Source organism: Pezoporus occidentalis, unplaced genomic scaffold, assembly GCF_034315485.1.
Source record: "Pezoporus occidentalis ecotype Australia unplaced genomic scaffold, CSIRO_AGI_Poc_V1 ctg117, whole genome shotgun sequence".
Taxonomy (NCBI): domain Eukaryota; kingdom Metazoa; phylum Chordata; class Aves; order Psittaciformes; family Psittacidae; genus Pezoporus; species Pezoporus occidentalis.
This window is the reverse complement of record NW_026912961.1, coordinates 6,160,188-6,168,270: the sequence shown is the minus strand read 5'-3', so window position 1 is coordinate 6,168,270 and position 8,083 is coordinate 6,160,188.

Genomic DNA, 8,083 nt, shown 5'->3' with positions numbered 1-8,083 from the left:
GGGCCCGCCTTGCCAGCTCCCATGGGAACCTCCCCTCCACAATTCTAGACCCCAGCCAGGAGTTCCCCTGACTTTTGGGCAACAATTTTCCCCTGCATGTAGTCTTTCCTTTTTTATCCTCTGCACATTTGACATGTTATTAGACCAAGGTATTTAATATACTTTCAGGGACCTACCAGCTGATAGTGACATGGTGAGCAAGCTGTCAAGTTGATTTTGTGTTTTTTTTATTTAATTATCATGTATGAATTTCAGATAACTCCCACCCTCCTGACCTCCATGTCAGTATGACACTACCAGTCTTATTTCACTGCTGAAGGATGTTATCCAAAATCTCTGATTACACTCTTTTTCTGGGACTGTTTCCCTTGTCTATTAATGAGTATGACCAATACGAATCTTTTTATACTGACAATCTGGGAATCTGTGGATATCCCTGGTACACCTAGATGAGTCTTTTGAAGTGCTTAAATAACCTAGCAAACTGGGTTATACAGGCTTACTCAAATGACCTTTATGAGTTTTTAGCATTTTCTCAGTAAACAAAATAGCACAGCATCATTTACTGCAGGCCTATGGGAAAAAAAGTGTGTTACAATTATTAAGTAAGATACTCTTCTACCTCGACTCTTTTTTCTAATATGCTTTCTCAATAATTGGACTATTATCCCATTTTCATCATAGCAGTTTTTAATTATTTTTTTTCTTTTAATTGTATTATCTTTCAGGCCTATGTTTTCGTCCCTGGCAGTGTTCAAGACCAGCCTTGGGTGAGATGGGTTAGTGTGAGGTGTCCCTGCCCATGGCAGGGGGGTTGGAACTAGATGATCTAAAGGTCCTTTCCAACCCTAACCATTCTATGATTGATTCTATGATTTTATGATCTGACAAGAAAGTATTGTGCTACAACTCATTGTGGGAGCTGTTTGCTTTTGCTGTTCCTCCTTTTTAACGGGCAGGGAAATGTCAATTCACTGCCTTCCTGAAGCTGGAGTGAGTCACCGTCTGCATTTAGAGAGCATCATTGTACTAGATACTTACACATTAAAAATGCAGTTTAATTGGAGGGAGCTTTAGTGTTTATTGGTAACTGAATCTGCATCATTAGTTTGTACAGTAACAGTTTGTATACTGTTTATTGTTGACCTGGTATTGTTTATTCAGTAGTAGCAAAGAATGCAGCTATTACTGTCTTAATATAAAGAAGGCAAAAAGAAACATTTTTCTTTTATACTCAGTGTGACATCTCTTAGATACTGCTAGTATTGCTATTTTGATACAATAGTCAACATATAGTATGGAATACAGTTGCTGCTGAGAGAAAAGGAAATATTCAGAAAAATAGAAAAGAAAATTAGTAATTTTTTAAAACTGCCACATTTTGACCTGACCAAATATTTTTCTTGACACTGATGATAACATCTTGAGTAGACAGATGGAGTTCCTGCAAGTGATTCATCTTATACATGATAGCAAAATGAGTCTGGAATTCTATTGGAAGCTAGGAGAAAGACCAGCAGCCCTTACATCTATTTCAGAGTCTGATGCCCCCCCATGCAGTTGCTTTGTGCTCTACCATGGGTGCCTTAAAGAAGATTTAAGCTTCTGGGATTTGGGAGAGGACTGTTCTACACACACTTACCCAAAGAACCCTATTTTGCAAGTCACCTTCAGATTACTTATGAGATAAACATTAAGTGGAAATTGATGTTAACAAATTGCTTTGTTATGAAATAGCATTATCCTGCAGGAGCTCCTGAGTGTGTTAATTTAGACAATATGTCCTAAAACACAACTCTGCCTATATCCCGACAAGACAGTCATCCTTTCTAAGACACCTGATAGCAAGCCTAGAATCTTCCTCTCCCACCTTTTGTGCTTTGTAACCTTATTTATCTTCTGTAGCTTTTACCCACAAAACTGAGCAGAAACACATTACTGCATTTCCTTAGACAGCCAGGAACTGCAAGATAACCAGCTGTACTCAGATTTCAAGTAATAAAGTTAGTAATATAGATGATATAGATTTAAGAGCATATAATGTCACCACTCTGAGTTACAGCAGTCCTACTGAAGGCAGTAATACTTCCAAGATATTTCAGAGCAAACGCAGTACTACTTCCACTACCACATCTTTACCAATTGCTGTAGAAATTTTAGGAAGCAAGGTTTAGGAAGCATGTCTCACTTACATTAGTCAGAAAAATATCTTTTCTGCATGCTCAAGTATAGTGCCTCCTCAGATCTTCATATCTTCCTTTGACATTACAACAGATCAGATTTGAATTTCAGTGGAAGCAGCTACACTATCTATTCATTTGCACCTCATCTGCATGATTCTAGATAAGTCCATCTAGAGTCAGGTTGTGATCATGGATATCTCTTTGATGTTATGCCACGAACTAGGTGGCACAGAGTTTCTTCAATGTAGACAAATAACTTCTTTTTTAGTGTCATGCTTAAGGAAAATAAAAATAAAAAGTAAAAAAAAAAAAACTCCAGAAGATATTCATAAGACATGTAATCAGAAATGTGTGATATCTTTTATGGTTTCTCTGTTAAAGGATTTCCTTTCATTAATGTTAGAGCATGTTTCAGCTGCAGACTTCTGCATGTTTGCAGATACTGAAAAGATTGAACAACATGCATTTGTGTCTTAATACTGATTCTAAATAGTTTATAAATATTTTTGACAATTTTTTTTTTAACTGAGATTAATTGCATTTAGTTTTGTGCTGCACAAATTATTCACCTCTCTTTTTCATACTAAGTTAACCAATATTTTGTTAGTGCCTTATGAAATACTGAATTGACATTGATCATTTGGCAACAGAAACTCCATGCTTTAAACAAACATGCAGCTGCTTCTATAGTTAGCTTTAACATATTTACTTAGTTGAAATAAATAACCTTCTATCATCAGAGAGTTTTAGAAGTGTAAAGGGATTTTCTGAGTCTGATGGTAAGCCAAAGCTTGGCTATCCAGAAGACATCAAATCTTACTGAACTGCTTTCTACACGAAGAAATAAAAATATCCCATTCTGTACCAGAGATAAGCAGAATAGCTGTGTGTGAAGTCATGTCAAGATGTTTTCATTTTAGGAACTAGGAGTCCCATTCAGCTTAAATGAGCTCAAGTTTTGTCATTCATTTTCATGGAATCAGGTATTCATCTTAGGGATACATACTGAGAAACACTTCCAGAAGCTTTTTCAACTTGTCAGACTGCCTTTCAGGCATAAGCCCTGACTCCACTATGATTGAGTGCCAAAGTCATTTATATGAAGAAAATCTGGATCTTCTAGGAAGCCTCTAGGAAAAAAAGATTTGGAAATCCTAGTTATACAAATCCTCTAAATCACACTAGAGCAACGCATATCTGTAGGATGAAGTGGTGATAAAAATAGGAAATCACTGGGGAAGACATAATTCAGTGCACATGCAGTGGGAAGTATGAAAGGAACAAAACAATGAAGTGGGAAGACATAAATGTTTTACTGCCCTATATAATGCTAATTAGAATGTGTATTTAAGTGGCATCCAAGAGAAGGGAAAATAAATGACAAGAGCCTTACTTTAAAAAGTTGAACAATACATGACTACGGTGGAAATCTCAGTGCCCTTCATGGAGAAAAGTCTTGTGAAAAAGACACACAGGAGAGCTGCTGGCATGTCTCAACTGATCCCAGGAGGAGTGGAACTGGGCAGTCTTCCAGTGAGATCAAGAAGCAGGATGAGTAATCCTCTCTACCTCAAAAGATCATGAACCCTGCTACAGAATTATGTTGTTGCAACTTCAAAGAAATATGAGACAACACCAACTAGCAAAAAAAATATTGAGCAGATGAACCACCTGTGGTGTTGCAATATGTAGGTTAAATTTAGCTATCTGGGATTTTAATGTTTATTTGACATTCTGAAACTTATTTGATTCTCCAAAGTAGCTTTATATCTACTGCCATTTCTGGGTTTCCTTTATCCTTTGAACAAAATTAGTGTATTGAAGATTTCAAAATATCTCCTTAGAAAACTGTTGTTAGTTTGTTTTTTTTTTCTGTATGTTGAAATGAATACTAGTATGTGGATCTATTGCCAGTAAACATTCAGGTTAAAACAGCAAAGCATATCTTACTCCATATTTACAATGAGGACCATTTATCAATCAGTATCAAATTCTGAAGCTTCAGAATCACTTCAGTCAAGCTGAGATTTGTCCAGAGTAAGATACTCCTCGGTTGTCTCCCACTACCGCAGAGAACCAGGAATGACATAATAAATGAGTAATAATAAATTATGTTTTGCTCATTGTCTGAATTCAGGGTGTGAGAAGAGCAGCCAGAAAAAAAATGAGGAAACTAGGCATTCCATTTTTGTCTTGTAATACCTGACTGTAATTGTTCCCATCATTAGTGGGCGATTACTGGGGTTAGGAAAAGTTGTCCAAGACAGTTTTACTGAGTAGTTCACTTGAAAATGTTAGGAGTGAAATTTCTGTGCAGAACAAACAGAATTAATTCATAATTAGCCATCAGCTGCAAACCTGATTTGCTTCTGTGGAGCAGGGAAGATGTTATAGCAGTCTTCGAACACATAGAGGGGGCCTACAATCTGGAGAGGAACTTTTTACAAGGGCATGTAATGACAGGACAAGGGGGAATGGCTTAAAGATGACAGAGGGGAGATTTAGAGATTAAGAAAAAAATCTTGATTATGAGGGTGGTGAGGCACTGCAACAGGTTCCCTAGAGACATTGTTCAATGACAGGAAGTGTTTAAGGCCAGGCTTGATGGAGCTTTGATCAATCCGGTCTAGTGGAAGGTGTCCCTGCCCACAGCAGGGGGGGTTGGAGCTTGATCTTTAAGGTCCCTTCCAACCCAAATCGTTCTATGACTCTATGATTAAGGTAGTTTAATCTCAGACCAAATGAAGCTTTTCGTGTGGCTTTTCCTCAAATTATCACATAAAAAAGGTACAGATAGAGAACTGCAGGGTTCCATTTGAAGTTGTATTTCTTCTGGCCTCCATTTTATGTGTTTTCTCCTCAATTTAAATATAAGATCTTTGTTCACTTTCAGCAAAATAATTTGCATCCATGATGTTTGTTACAGACTTCTGTATTCAGACATTAAGCAGCAATTGCTTGTTGCATTTCCGTCTAAAAACTCAGAAAACTTCTGTTCTTGTGTTTCAGTTTTACCCTAGACTGGGCTGATTCAAGGCTGTTGCTGCTTAGGAAGAAATGCACATAAAGCACAATGGGTGACATGGTGCAAGTCATAGCTATTAATGAGAAATTTTAGCAGGATTAATCTTGTTTCTGTTTCAAAGAGAAGAAATTTCAAGGCATGTTTGTAATTGTAATTTGTCCCCTTATAGAATTGACTAAAGGTACATAACTCGGAGCTTGATTTGCATCTGAGTTTCCTCAAAGAGGAAAGGTGAAGTTGTGACATTTGAAATTTGGCCCAATTCTATACTACAATAAATTATTTACCTCAGGGCCTGTTACAAGTTTTCAAGGGAATCAAAGTGGTTGGGAGTATACAAAGAAGAACACGAGATTCTTAGCCCTAGAAATTTGTCTGCTTGCAATTATGCATGAAATATTATTGTTAATGAAATACTGGAACACGAATGAATAGCGAGTTCCCAGATTTTGGTGGTTTAAGAAAAAGTCATATAGTGTTATTGATTACTAAAGAGATTTTTTGAAGGGTGTTTTAAGTAAAAATGTAAAGAAGGTTTGTCAGGTAAAAATTCTACCTAACATAGGATTAGCAAAAATACCAACCAAGTACTAAAGAAACAATGTTAAGATACTTATGGCACAGCCAATCTATTGTGCATGTTTAAAAGCTAGCACAATGAGGTTCTAAATAAGAACTGAGGCTACTACACGCACCTTAATAGAGTAAGTAAAGCAAGAAACATTGCAGTGAATATTTAAAAATTCAAATAGAACCCTAAAGTATCATAGTTAAATATAACTTGAGTCAAATCTTTTCCTATTTTGCCAGTTTCACTTTTTTAGCATTAGTTGTAATGCTAATTGTATTTCATATATCATTTTCTTGCAGTAAAAAAAATATTTGGAAATGTAATCTGTCAAAAATGTTTTTATTTTTATAAGATTGAAATTTTTTAATAGTTGAATACCCTCAATTGTTCAGATGGTTGTTTTTCTCTTCCTTCTTCTCCATTCTTGCTTTTTCCCCCCACCTGTAGCAGTAGGCAAAAGGCAAGAGGGATGACAAAAGTGCACTTTTATATTTTTTGTTTTCTTAAAAAAATAAAGATACAGAAAATTTCCTTTTATATAAGGAAAGTACCCTTTCAGAGAAGTCTTTTATCTAGGTCCCATATCATCTATATTCTTCACATCTCAGTGGAGCTATAACATATTCAAAATAGAACACTAGGGAAGCTAGTCATGCAATTTAATTAGTTGAGGTTTAGCTGGAATAAGATCCCCAGTGAAGCTGCCTCCTATAAGCCCAGAGTGAAACTGCTTGTTGAGTTAGTGATACCAAAAGCCTTCCTTTTAGACTGCAAGATGAAGTTAAGCTCTTGGTTTTAATCCTTTTTGACAAAAGGGTGGGGTACAGAACAATAGCAATGAAGTAGAAATCCTGAGCCACTGGTCTCACCTGCCTAAGATGGATCACACCAGCCTGCGAAGTTTATTCTTCATTTGCTTTTGCAACTAGTTCTCCCAGTTCCTGCTGCTGTATTGTTCACATTAATATAGGAATATATCACAAGTTGTGTGCCTGTAGTTATACCAAAAGAATAGCACATTTGACCTACAGTTCAAAGCAACCTGCCTGTCTCATTCGCTGAGACAGACCAGTTTCAGCATAATGGTCTTGGCAATGATAACTACAGGGCTTTACCTTTAACTAGCAGAGAAGGGAGACAGCAATACACTTTCATGAAATCATCTTCCGAAACACAGCAAATTTTGCCCTAAAATAACGTTTAATCTGGAACCATTTAAAATCTCTTATTTATGTGAAATGAGGGCTAAAATTGCATAAAACCTCTCTTATATCTTTATCAGTTTCACCACTGCTGGAAATGTGCCCATAGTGTCACATTTCACATTCTTCCAGGTGATACAAGGAAGTGTGAGTATTTGTAAAATATTCTAATGAAACCCTTCTAATCTTGTGAGCATTTATACTTCCAGGTATATAACATCAACCTGTAGGTTTTTTTTAGTCATATTTAAGTCCTCTACAGATTTGAGTTTCATCCAGTAAGTTTTGGTCTCCTGGCAAAACAGATACTGCTAGCCGTAGGAAACAGTGAGAAGAAATCTGATCCATATCTTCCATTTTACTTTCTGCAGGTATTTTGTTGCCTAGTGAAGCTCTTTTTTTTTTTACAGATCAAATATTTATCTACATAGTGTGGGAGACTGTCGGAAAATACCAGAAGTTAAGTCACCTCTGTGGAAACACTGGCCTGGAGAAACAGTCTTATTCCAATGGATGAAGGTAATTTTTAAGACATACTGTTTATTTAGTTAAAAAAATTAAAAACTGTTCATGCATGCTTGTCCTGGATTCAGCTATCTTATGGCACGCACTTGTGTGGAAGGGCTGAGCCAGGCCTCTGTTGTGTTAATAAGGTGAGTGAAAAGTGTGAAGAACCCACTCATATGAAAGACATACTAAAAGAGCGGTTGTTTATGTGGTAAAAATGATTAACAAGTGAATGAGAATAGTTTTAAATGCAGATAATTATTTTTTAAAAGCCACCTTGCTTATCTATCTATGAAAATGCATGTTTGAATGCTAGTAGTTGGAAAGCTGTGTACACACCTTCATAAACATTTAGAGAAGTGTGATGTTAAGGTCTTCTGCTTAAAGGCATAAATATTTTGTGAATTTTTAGAAAAACAGAATTGAGTTTCCACAGCTCAGCAAAGTCATTGAGTATTATTATTTCAGCCACAGTAAGTGGTCATATGTGCTCATGTTTATGCACCGTGTCTTTTAGGGATGTCATTTCAGGAAGTACAATGTTAGGAGATGAACAAGAAAGGTTGTACCAGGAAATTCTGAAAGTAGCTTCTGG